The following is a 13,583-nucleotide window of genomic DNA, read 5'->3' on the forward strand; positions in this document are numbered from 1 at the left end:
ATCAGATTGCTTTATACAGAGTTGCGGGGTCAAGTGAGGGTGAATAACCGTATGTCCCGGACTTTTAGCCTGAACTATAAATGGATGCCCCCTGTCCCCCCTACTTTTTGTCCTAGTACTGTAACCACTAGTGAGACGAGACATGGTACTTTGGAGGCTGAGATGGGAGGAAGACAATTAAGACAGGATATCATTGTATGCAGGTGACATCCTGATCTATCCAGGATCCCCACATGCCTCAATAGGCAGATTAGTAAATATATTCACAAATTTCTGCAAATATGCAGGGTATGCTATTAATTGGACTAAGTCAGTGCTATTCGTTCTGCATGACCCCACACCCAGACTACCCCAGGATGTGAAATCGAAGTGGCCTATGACGGATTCCGTTATTTGGGGATCATCATTACAGCTGACCCCAACATTTTTTATGACAGGAACTTAGCAGTACCCCTAAAAAGGCTCCAGAAAGATGTCAACATTGGAGATCGCTGCTACTGTCATTACGAGGTTGGGCGGCCCTATTTAAAATGTTGGCTCTACCGCAATTCCTCTATATTCTCCAGAATTGTCCATATCGGATCCCTGAATAGTATTTTAACAGCATAGAGGGTGAGGGCTGTATACTATTGTGGGATGGAGGTTCACCACGGGTAGCTTTAGGGAAATTGACGAAGGGTTGGTACAACAGTGAAATCGCACTCCCCGATGACCTACTCTATTATTAGGCATCACAATTGGTGAAGATAAATCACTGGCTGTACCGCTCCTTGACGGACCAAGCATACAGATTAGAAAAATATCAGATGGGACGAGAGGGGTGTCTAGGTGTCCTTTACACTAAGGTCCGCAGGGGGAGATATCTGGGCCCTATGGCTCGAAAGGTAACCATAAGGCATCAAGCAACTAAGCATCTGGGCTGGACAGGGATGCTGACAAAAGCTATGCCTTTGTGGTCCTCTCAACAGCTGGGATTGCTTTGTCACCATATGGGTTTTGACAAATGAGACACCATTGGACTGTCCATCATAGGAGATCTTATACATAAGTGTAAGATCCTTACATTGAAAGAATTACAAGCAAAACACAAACTAGCACACAGTGAGATATTTCGATATTTATAGATTCGCCATTCTCTTAAGACAGCACTCCCAGACATGACAAATGCGCCGGACTCATCTCCCTTAGAAAACCGGCTGTTATCGGAGCCTATCCTAGACAAAGCCATTTCACTCACATATCGTAAATTGTGCAATAATTTACCAGACCCCTTCCGCACTATTTGAAACCACTGGCAGGCAGACTTGTGGCAGATCGACGATGACGGTTGGCAGACCTCATCGATGTCCCCAAGAGAGGCAGCCAAAAATCATCATTTTCAATTGATTCAATTGAAAATGTTATACAGAACATACCTCACAGGAGTAACCCTAGCCAAAATAGGTACAAGACAAGACGCACTCTGTCTACGTGGGTGTCATCAAGAAGCAACATTTTATGATATTCTATGGGACTGCCCCCTGTGGGAAAGGGCCACAATGAAGATGCAAGACGCACTAGCGAAACAAATTACCCTAACACCACCAATGGGGATCCTAAATATTTGGGAGGCCACTGACCTAAAGGAAATAGAGTAGCAATTAGCCACCTTGGGCTACACACTAGTGAAAAGAGCAATCGCGATGTAATGGGGGGCAGCAGATCGACTACTGACAAGAGGCTGGGTGGCAGAAATGGACAAGTGCATGATTGCTGAAAAAGATGTCTACAAATCCAGGGGCTGTCCTAAAAAGTTGGACAAAAAGTGGGGCAGGTCGAACGTGTATAGAGGACAATTGTGTGTTTCACCAACAGTGGAAATGGAAATGTCAAAAAAGGGGGCCGCGGGCATGTAATCATGGACTGAAACACTGTGCGTTTTAAATGTTTATATATAATTGTCTTATTTGTAAGGGAATGTATGCAAAGGTAAATCTGACTCTGACAAGTGAGGAAATATAAATTTTATGGTCAAGAAATGTTCCCTAACGTGTACCCCACCATCTCCATGTACGAGCTTAAAGTGCATGTAACTTCCCTCCTGTGCCAGCTATGAAGACGCAAATACATTTGCGTCCAACGTTAACATGTCCTCTTTCAGATCCACCATGAACGGGTTGAATATTCCGTTCCTAAGTATGCCTTGCCAACGTCTTTATGTGGTGTACTTTACACGTTTTTCAGCCCAGGCGAAGTAGGCCCTGAATTCTGCCATTGAGCCTTTTCCTGCCTTCTGACTCTGAATGCCTCAGCCTGGGCCTGCCTCTGTACCCGTGACCTCTGCCTTACTCCCTGCGCGGCTAACGGCGCTTAGCTCAGCCTGTTGCCTGCCAAGACTGTATTCAACCTTCGAATTATCTGCTCCGCTCCTCAAAAATACATTCCTGCCTACTAGTTCAAGAAAACATCCTTCCAGCTGCAGAGCAAAGGGCCCGGCCTCACTGTCTCCGTGCAAGTAATTCATAGCTCCTGTTACCATGGTAGGCCCATGCCCCCTCGCATCTCATGCAGACACGTAGACGCTTATACACGCACTCACAGTCAGTATAGAATAGCCTCTGCCCAAGAGACCTTTCCCTCTAGATAATATGGTTCCCAAACATCAGATATCAGATATGATATAGGAACGAGTTGATCTGACATGCCAGACTTCTGTCTCTTTCCTCTAGTGTAAATGTCAAGTCCCCTGCACCCTCCAGCTTCACGTCAATCACACGTCATGCAGCTGCGCGCGCATCCAGATCTCAGATTTCTGCTGACATTGCAAAAATTCTGCTATGTACCCACCCACTTGTGACACTTTCATGTGACGTTTCTAGCACACACCTCTGTGTTCACGCCTAGTTCACGCCTTCTGATTACGTATTGCTAACACGTGTGTGCTCTTATCTTGTTTCTCTCAGCTGTTACGCCTACTGTATTGGTTTCCATTATATGATTTGAGTATAAAAGTTATGTATTGTCAATAAAGCATTGCTCTATCCCTTCCTGAACCCCAGTGGTGTCAGGAACCCGATATCCGGTTCAAGAACCATTCCTTTTTAAGGAATAAAACCCCTAAGAACTCTAACACCACGGACTCTGCGTCTTTCTTTCCGAGTGAGTTATTTTATTTTTAGTACTTACCTGCATAGAAATTAGGACGGTAATTAAATATTTACCACATTATTTTGGCGCCCGAATAGGGACCCCTCCCCCACCCCACGCGCCGGTTGGTGCGTTGCAACCTTTGCCCCCTGCCATAAGTCAAGACGGACAATTACGCGTACCCGCAGGATTTCCTGTATCTCCCTCAGGCCTACGGAGGTGACGGAGACTGCGATTAGCACCCAGACGAGGCGGTGAGGAGTGCGGAGGATCCCGACCAGAGCCTAGCCGAAAGAAGCAAGGTCCGAGGTGTCAAGAGGCCCACCAGTTCCGAAGTATTAACGTATCGAGTCGAGTCCAGTCCAGTCCGGTCCAGTCCAGTCGAGTTTTCCGAGGCCTTCTGTTCCGTGCTTCCCGGTGAGTACCATTGCTGGGGACGCATCTAGACGGGTGCATTATTATGTATCCGGTAAAGACGGGTTTGGGTACACAAACACGGTCTGCACTGTTTTAGACAGTGTATCTGTACTGTTTAGCAGTACATCAGGCATTCAAGTTCTTGCACTGTTCTCAACAGTGTATCTGTACTGTTTAGCAGTACATCTAGTATCAAGGGTAGTCATATGTGTTCAAAATGTTTTCATGTGATTAATGTCGTGGTATGAGTGATTGTTTGATGTACATTACTGTGTTTTTGTGTAACTAGCTGTGTTCAGAGTAAGTAACAAGTATCGAGTATCCAGTACTAAGTAACAAGATGCCGTTTTTCAATAAATTAAGACAGATAGGAACTAGGAAAGGGATACTAGAGGAAGAAATTCCTGTCCCCCCTAGGGACACTCCTGGAAATTTTATGTACCATAAGCATGGCTTAGATGCCATACTGTACCTAGATTTATGGGCCGATTATACCAAGCACCTAGAGGAGAGACACAGGTGGCCCGTTACAGGAACATGGGATGCCGAGTGCATCATGAGAGTAGAAGAAGCGCTATGGAAAAAGAAAGCCAGACAATCCCAGAAAGATGCCATAGAATTGTGGCGTAAAGAATCACATAAACGTGCCGAAAAAGCACTCCGAAAAGAAGATAAACATAGAGAAGAGTCGGATGAAGTCCGAGAAAACGAATTAGTTAATGAAGGGATCCGAGTAAAAGCAGAACAAGTATACCGCATGCGAAACACTCTTGCAAATGGCATGTACTTTGTGGCCGAGGGTTTGCCTAAAGCCACTTCAGAAATACCGAAAGATCTGCCGCCACCATTGGTTCCAACTAAAGTAAGTCACAGGACCACCAAAGACATATTCCTTGCTTCCTATCTAGACGATGTAGCTCCCGCTTACACCAATCCACGTGCCCACGTACCGCCTACTGACGGTGAGGGAGGGTGCAACCCACTCCAAGACAATGTCCCGCCATTATCGCAACAAAGTTCACCCGTTCGGCAACCTGCTCCACCTGCTCCTCCACCTCCACCACTTCCCCATCTAAGATTAATATACTAAATCCGTTTGCGCCTGATCCTAGTAAGAGACAAGTTCAGGTACAGATACCGACTCCACAGACACACAATGCTCAAGCCTCCGTCTCAGGAGGTGCGACAGGAGGTTTCCAGACTCCGCCATCAACACACAGATTGAACCTTAGGGACATAATGAAGCAACGTACACCCCAAACACCACGTTTCGACATGCTTAAAGAACCCCTTCCAATTTGCAGATATGATCCAGTACCCGGTAAAGACGATAGAATGTTGTTAGCATCACTACGCTTACGAAAAGTTGCAGATTACCTAGTGTTATTTCCAGGAATGACTGAACACCTAGATAGAATATATCATTTTATCCAGACTGGGGAAAATCCTGAAAGTATTAAAGAGGCCCTGGCTCACCAGAAAGTTGACACTCAAGGTTGTATATTACGTTTCTTCATAAATTGCTTAATAAGAGAACGAGACAGGCCTGGAGTAGACAAGGAAGAGATGGAAGCACTAAACAGGTGGGGTCAAAATATAGCCGAAGGAAACCATGATAAACTGAATTGTATAGCAAGCATGTACAAGAAAATCAGAAAAGCAGTAATAGAAATACACGAAAAAGAACAAGAAAAAGAAAAAGAAAGTGACAGGAATGACTCCTCCGAGGAGGACGGACCTGAAGAACCTGACACGGCTAAAGAAATGATAGCGTATGTGGGTAAGGGAAATTACCTTAAGAAAGGCATTCGCCCAGAAAGCAAGAGAGTTTTTCTCTCTGGCATATCAAAACCAAGTTCTCCTGAATATCTGTTTCAGGGTACCGATAAAATTCTTCAAGAACGAATGGGGTACCATGTACTCAATTCTATGGATGAACAAGAACTAGCCCGGTCAGCAGTACTATGGGCTGACAATCCTAGCATATACAATGATGATACAGTAGCACAGACATTTCTGAACCTTTCCCCAGACGAGCAGAAACTAGCTGGTGTGTACATGATTCAGCATCTCATCACGTTATACAGACAACAACATTCTGATCCAGGTCCCTTACCTGATACATTAGAAGCACTACTTATGAATAGATGGAGAGGCCTAAGTACCAAGTTAATTCAAATAATTCTAGAACAACGGCGCAGATATAACGCTTTCTTAGGCCCACAATATGTTTCAGCTCCGCCCCCAGAAAGAAAAATGTTTCATTTTGACAGGCAGAATCCTTTACGAGAAGTACACCCAGTTATGAATGCCGATAATACCTTGGAACGTGTGTTTGTGTACACACCTTTAACAAAGTTGGAATTGTTAGAAATGAAGAAACTAGTACCCTGTCATGATAAAGACCCTGCAGGTTTTCACCGAGAACTTAAGGACATGTTACTCATGGGAGATTACACGTATACGGATATTATGAAATTGTTAAAGGTACTGCTGCCCACCGGCATTTACGAGAAACTCAAGGAAAAAGAATGGGAGGTGGGAGATAAAAAGATTATTTGGACTGAAATAGAAGACGAGGAAAAAGCTCGTACTCCAGGGCTAGGCCTTGGGGACAAAGCTAAAGCATTACCAGGTCTAATAGTACAGGTTTTGCCAAGATTATTGACAACTAAAAAGGAAGACTGGGACGCAATCTCAGCCTGTAAACAGAAACACGATGAAGATACTAGTGACTTCTATTCAAGATTCGAGAAATGTTTCATTATTAATAGTGGCCTGAAACCAGGTAGCGAGTCATACCCACATCTTTTTGTAACAAAATTAGTCGAGAATTCCCTGACACAAGTTAAGAACCGTGTATATAAAGTTGAAAGTACATGGCAAGCAAATACGCCATCCCAGATGTTACAAATGTTACAATATCACCAGAACAGAATTAGAGAAGAACAGGATCACGAACAGAGACGTATGAAAGACACGAAAATGAAAATGTTAGTGGCCCAGTCGGTTCCAGCCGACGGTCAGAGAAAGGGTGCGACCCAGACAGGTAATTCAGCAGCTCCCGTTAAAGGGACATGCAACTATTGCAAACAGCCAGGTCACTACGTACATGAATGTCCAGTCCTGAAACACAATATATCAACAGGTAAAACTAAAGAAAGACCGCGTCAGCCTAGACAAGACCAGGTCCAGCAACAGACTTCACAGAATATACAGCCTATGCATGCTCCACCACATACAGTACAGACCGCAGCGGTATCACAGCCACAGCCACAGCCCATTGCCGCGACGCAGCACGTTTCACAGCAGATGTACCAGTATGCCCAATCTGATTATCCCGATTATCAGCGATACACATGAAACAGCCTAGAGAGGGAGGTTGGCTTGCCTCTTATTGAGATTCCTGTAGATCAAGAGGGTCCTTATGTACACAGTCAAGTATTGGGAAAAGACAGAAAGTTTTTAATTGACACAGGGGCAAGCCGCACAACAATCAGCCATGATGAAGTCCCAGGGGCACCCCTCTCAGGCTCACAGAATGTTTCCCTTGGTTTTTCAGGACAGCCTATTGTAAATGAAGTATCGAAACCAGTCCCCCTAGCAGTAGGTCCATTATCACGCGTTACAGACTTGTTACTCACGAAATCATGTCCAGAAAACTTGCTAGGTATCAAAACATTGAAGGCTCTAGGAGCAGTGATATGTTGTTCTCCGGAGGGAGTTAGACTCTTTTTACGTGACTTTAAGGGTCACTATGTATTACGAGAGTTTGATGTCAGATTGAAAAATGTACCGAAACACCTGTGGGCACAAGGCCCAACCGATGTAGGTTGTATGCACATCACACCATACCGTGTTACACTCAAATCAGGAGTTGTTTTACCACGAATCAGACAATACAAGTTACCACCCGATGCTGTAGTGGCTTTACTGGAAATCATTGAAGAGCTCATTGCCCAAGGAGTGGTCGTAGAAACCGACTCCAATATCTGTAATTCCCCTATCATTCCGATTCTTAAACGTACTGATCCCAATGCACCCCCAGTATATCGGCTGGTGATTGATTTACGAGAACTGAATAAATGCATTGTTCCACAGTATCCTGTGGTTCCCGACATCTCATCCTTATTGACTGCTATTGATTCAGAAGCGACGTTCTTTACTGTAATTGACCTCAAGAACGCCTTCTTCAGTGTACCCATTGATCCAGAGAGCCCATATCACTTCGGATTCAGTTTAAATGGACGAAGTTTCAAATTTTCACGCGCACCTCAAGGATTCACAGAAAGCCCCAGCATCTATAGCCAAGCACTGAAAAGACAACTTGACTGTATCCAAATGCCAGTTAACACTGCCTTACTACAGTACGTCGATGATCTGCTGATCACCGCACGAAGTGAACCCGAATGTGAACAAGCATCACTGACAGTTTTACATTTTCTGGCCGACAAGGGACACAAGGTGTCTCCTTCGAAGCTACAATTCTGTGTTCAGCAAGTTGTGTACCTGGGTCACTTGCTGTCCAAAGTGGGGAGACAGCTCACTCCTGACCGCATCCAGTTAATTGTAAACATGCCACAACCCCAGACACAAAAGGAAGTGCGGGCCTTTATAGGCCTCACCTCGTACTGCAGACAATGGATTCCTCAGTATGCATTTCTAGCTAAACCACTCATTCAGTTGACAACACAGGAGGCAGCGACTTCGACTGCCCTCCCCTGGACTCCGGAACATACACAGGCTTTTGAGGAATTAAAGAAAGCTTTATGTCAAGCACCAGTTTTAGCGACACCATGTTACAGCAAACCTTTTACACTTTTTGTTACAGAACGTGATGGTACAGCGTTGTCTGTCCTCACACAAGATCAAGCAGGTTCACATAAGCCTTGTGCTTATTTTTCAAGTACATTGGATTCAGTGGCCCAGGCTCTGCCTGCGTGCTTAAAATCAGTTGCAGCGACAGCCCTAGCAATCAGACAAAGCGACTCAATAGTATTAGGACATACATTGACAGTACAAGTTCCACATTCTGTAGAGGTCCTTCTAAACCGAACACAGACTCAACACCTGACTATAGCACGACTGACAGGTTATGAATTAACGCTATTCCAGCCACACATAGAAATCAGACGCTGTAACATTCTAAATCCTGCAACATTGTTACCTTCGATTGTGACAGATTCAGCCCCGCATGATTGTATAGAGATCATTAATGCAGTAACAAAGCCCCGACGAGACTTAACAGATGTTCCACTGACAAATCCAGACCTGACACTTTACGTGGACGGTTCATGTATGAGAACAAACACAGGAGAATTGGTGGCCGCGTATGCAGTGACCACTGAAACTGAAGTCAAAGAAACACATCGTATTGATACACTGTCCGCTCAAGCAGCAGAGCTTATCGCTCTGACCCGAGCCTGTATACTAGCCAAGAACAGAAATGTTAACATATACACCGATTCACGTTATGCTTTCGGAGTCGTACACGACTTCGGAGTGTTATGGCAAGAACGAGGTTTCTTGACCTCTCACGGTGCCAAGATCCAACATGGTCCCCTTATTCAAGCACTGTTAGAAGCAATACATCTGCCTTCAGGCATATCCATAATGAAGTGTAAAGCACATACTAAAGTTACAGACTCTATTTCCCAGGGTAACGACCTGGCAGACCAAACAGCAAAACATACAGCATTGACTCACACCCAGACAACTGATGTAACAAAGATCATAGTGCCGACACATTGTATGACAGTTAGGGATCCCACACTAGATGTAATCGATATTCAGACACATGCTACTCCAGATGAAATCAAGAAATGGACTGAACTAGGAGGGATCCAGACAGATCAGGGATGGATGACGAAGGGAAAATCTACATGGTTTCTCCCCGACTCTATGGTTCAAGTCATAATAAATACAGCACATAGTCCAGCACACCTAGGAGAAAAAGCTATGTTAGACAGTTTACAGAATCTCTGGTACAACAAACATTTACGAGCAGCAGCAAAACAGAAAGTGCGTACTTGCATGATCTGTTGTCAGTTCAATCCAGGTAAAAGCGTCCCTGTAGAGCAAGGTGGATTTCATCCTCCCGATCACCCTTTTGAAGTCCTCCAGATGGATTATATCCAGATGGAACGTTGTCGAGGATTCAAGTACATCCTCGTAGTTGTTTGTGCACTTTCCCGTTGGACCGAAGCATATCCAGTCCCAGATTACACTGCCCCGACCACTGCCAAGCAGCTGGTTCGAGAATTCTTCCCACGGTACGGCTTGCCTCGTATCGTGTACTCAGATAACGGACAGCCATTCTCATCCGAGCTCATGAAGCAGGTTTCACTTCTGCTAGGATACCAGTGGAAGTTCCATTGCGTCCGACATCCCGAGGCAGCTGGCCTTGTAGAAAGGCACAATCAGACACTGAAAACACGTCTTGCAAAAATATGTAAAGAGAAAGGGGTCGACTGGATAGTCGCCCTGCCAGTTGCACTATTCTACATGAGAATGGTCCCACATTCGAGATCAGGACTATCCCCGTATGAGGTGGTCTTTGGCCGACCACCAAATATGTGGGGGACGCCCATGCCTAAGAAAATAACCGATGTTGACTGTAATATGCTGACAGATTACCTTGCCTCCTTGATGTCTGCACTCCAATCATGTCGTTCACAGGTTGCCGCAGCCTTTCCCGACAACACTGATGTGAAGCCACACGATGTCCGTCCTGGAGATACTGTCCTGATACGAAATTTCGATAGGAGGAGTCCGCTGGAGCCCCGTTGGCAGGAGCCGAAGCTCGTCCTTCTGACCACGAGGACTGCAATCAAGGTTGAGGGCCGAAAGGGGTGGATTCATACGAGTCATATTAAAAAGTGTAATGAACTGTTGCCAGAGACTGACTCTTCCACCCCCTCAAAGGACTGCCCCGATTCTAGTGACTTTAAAGTTCCCAAGAGAGAGAAAACTCCGCAAGAGGAGTATAAATCAAAATTGCGGTCTAGCAAGTCAGACAGTTTAATTGTTTAAGTCCTCCCCTAGGTGAATCGGTTAAATTAGTTTCTGACATATATCCCCTAGACCGAGATAGAGAGAGAGAGAGACAACTCAAGAAACGTGCATATTGTAAATCACTTCGTAGTCACTGTATAGTGACATTATTGGTTATGTTTTTTCTGAGCCTTCTGATGATTGCTGCCAGTATATTGTTGCATATATATTACCCTATCTTCAAGCGTGCCCAATCTGCTTACAATGTCACTGCCGAACATTCTTTTAGTGAATTACCACCACACGAGTTATCTTACAGACTTGCGCTGCGCAACAACACATTCATTAGTATGTTACATCACTCCCATCAGACTAATAATGCTACAAACTGTTGGATATGTGGCCGACTCCCTCCCTATCAGAAATACAAGGGAGTTCTGCCTCTCTTTCCATACCCGTTCACTCACAATGGTTCATGTGGTGCATGATTTAGATTAATTAATTCTTTAGATTCTGATATTGCTGTTTTCGAAGGAAATTGGGTTTGGGGAAACCTGAACTTAGTTTTGCTTAAAGCCTGTTACCCTGACAAGAAGGGACTTCCCACTAGGACAGGAACTGATCTAGAAAATGAAGTATATGGATTAGGTAATTATACAATTAACCTCATGATTCTTACTGTTGAATCCGAAGCTGCACCAGTTCTCCCTGCTATGTCAGTATTACCAGTCACGGGTGACTTATGTGTCAGAAAGAAGGGTTCAGTACACTTAGGTCATAGTAAATGTACTACTGTGGTCGAATTCAGTGATCAAGGCAAGTCTACATTTAGAGCTACTCGTCATTCCTACTTTGTTTGTGGCCATACCGCATACATACGCTTACCTCCAGATTGGGATGGTACCTGTTACATTGCATTCCTTCTGCCACCTGTTTTCCTAGCCCCTCCTGATTATCACAGAAATACAAATCTAGTAACCAATAGACTCCGAAGAGATCTCCCGATTGTCGACTATACTGAAACGGCATGGGAGCAATACACAGACTTCAATAAAGGTTTCTTCCCCTACTTAGGTGCTGTCTTTAATAGTAAACTGATACGAAAATTAACTAGAACACTCGAAGCAGTAGTGAATGAAACTACTTCCGCTCTAGGCAACTTAACAGAGGAGCAATCTGCCATGCGGGTTGTTGTTCTTCAAAATCGTCTTGTTATTGACGTCATCCTAGCAGATAGGGGCGGAGCCTGTAAGGTCATCGGGTCGAGTTGCTGTGTTTTCATTCCAGAAAACGCGCCAACAGTATATAAGGCTATCACACGTCTTCATAAAATTGCAAGTTTGATACATCAGAATCCAGGCACCTGGACTTGGTCCGGTTGGTTCTGGACAACGTTGACCGCTTGGGGATGGAAGATCCTATCCTTCCTAGGCATTGCCCTTCTCATAGTATTCAGTTGCTGCCTGTGCCTACAATGTGGGCCAGCGATTTGTGGTCTGTGCGCCACATCATGTATTCCGCATTCAAGTTTCCACTCAAAACGCGAAAAGAAGAAAGAAGAGCAAATGATGTTACATGAACAGACTGATCGATTCATGAGGATCGATATATCATGAAGGGTCCGTAGGGAACAAGGAGGGAATGAGGAAATATAAATTTTATGGTCAAGAAATGTTCCCTAACGTGTACCCCACCATCTCCATATACGAGCTTAAAGTGCATGTAACTTCCCTCCTGTGCCAGCTATGAAGACGCAAATACATTTGCGTCCAACGTTAACATGTCCTCTTTCAGATCCACCATGAACGGGTTGAATATTCCGTTCCTAAGTATGCCTTGCCAACGTCTTTATGTGGTGTACTTTACACGTTTTTCAGCCCAGGCGAAGTAGGCCCTGAATTCTGCCATTGAGCCTTTTCCTGCCTTCTGACTCTGAATGCCTCAGCCTGGGCCTGCCTCTGTACCCGTGACCTCTGCCTTACTCCCTGCGCGGCTAACGGCGCTTAGCTCAGCCTGTTGCCTGCCAAGACTGTATTCAACCTTCGAATTATCTGCTCCGCTCCTCAAAAATACATTCCTGCCTACTAGTTCAAGTAAACATCCTTCCAGCTGCAGAGCAAAGGGCCCGGCCTCACTGTCTCCGTGCAAGTAATTCATAGCTCCTGTTACCATGGTAGGCCCATGCCCCCTCGCATCTCATGCAGACACGTAGACGCTTATACACGCACTCACAGTCAGTATAGAATAGCCTCTGCCCAAGAGACCTTTCCCTCTAGATAATATGGTTCCCAAACATCAGATATCAGATATGATATAGGAACGAGTTGATCTGACATGCCAGACTTCTGTCTCTTTCCTCTAGTGTAAATGTCAAGTCCCCTGCACCCTCCAGCTTCACGTCAATCACACGTCATGCAGCTGCGCGCGCATCCAGATCTCAGATTTCTGCTGACATTGCAAAGATTCTGCTATGTACCCACCCACTTGTGACACTTTCATGTGACGTTTCTAGCACACACCTCTGTGTTCACGCCTAGTTCACGCCTTCTGATTACGTATTGCTAACACGTGTGTGCTCTTATCTTGTTTCTCTCAGCTGTTACGCCTACTGTATTGGTTTCCATTATATGATTTGAGTATAAAAGTTATGTATTGTCAATAAAGCATTGCTCTATCCCTTCCTGAACCCCAGTGGTGTCAGGAACCCGATATCCGGTTCAAGAACCATTCCTTTTTAAGGAATAAAACCCCTAAGAACTCTGACACCACGGACTCTGCGTCTTTCTTTCCGATTGAGTTATTTTATTTTTAGTACTTACCTGCATAGAAATTAGGACGGTAATTAAATATTTACCACACAAGTTACAAATCAATTAAAAAAAAGATACTCCAGGGCCGAAGCAGCAGTAGGCCTGGAAGCATCACGAACCAGTGAAGAAAAAAGCTATTGAATACCAGCACCACAAATTAAGATACAAATAGCCAAAGGAAGGCTGGAAGGTGCCCCAGGTCTCAACAGCATACCACCAATTCTGTATAAACATGAC

This window comes from Lissotriton vulgaris, chromosome 11 (assembly GCF_964263255.1).
Source record: "Lissotriton vulgaris chromosome 11, aLisVul1.2, whole genome shotgun sequence".
Taxonomy (NCBI): Eukaryota; Metazoa; Chordata; class Amphibia; order Caudata; family Salamandridae; genus Lissotriton; species Lissotriton vulgaris.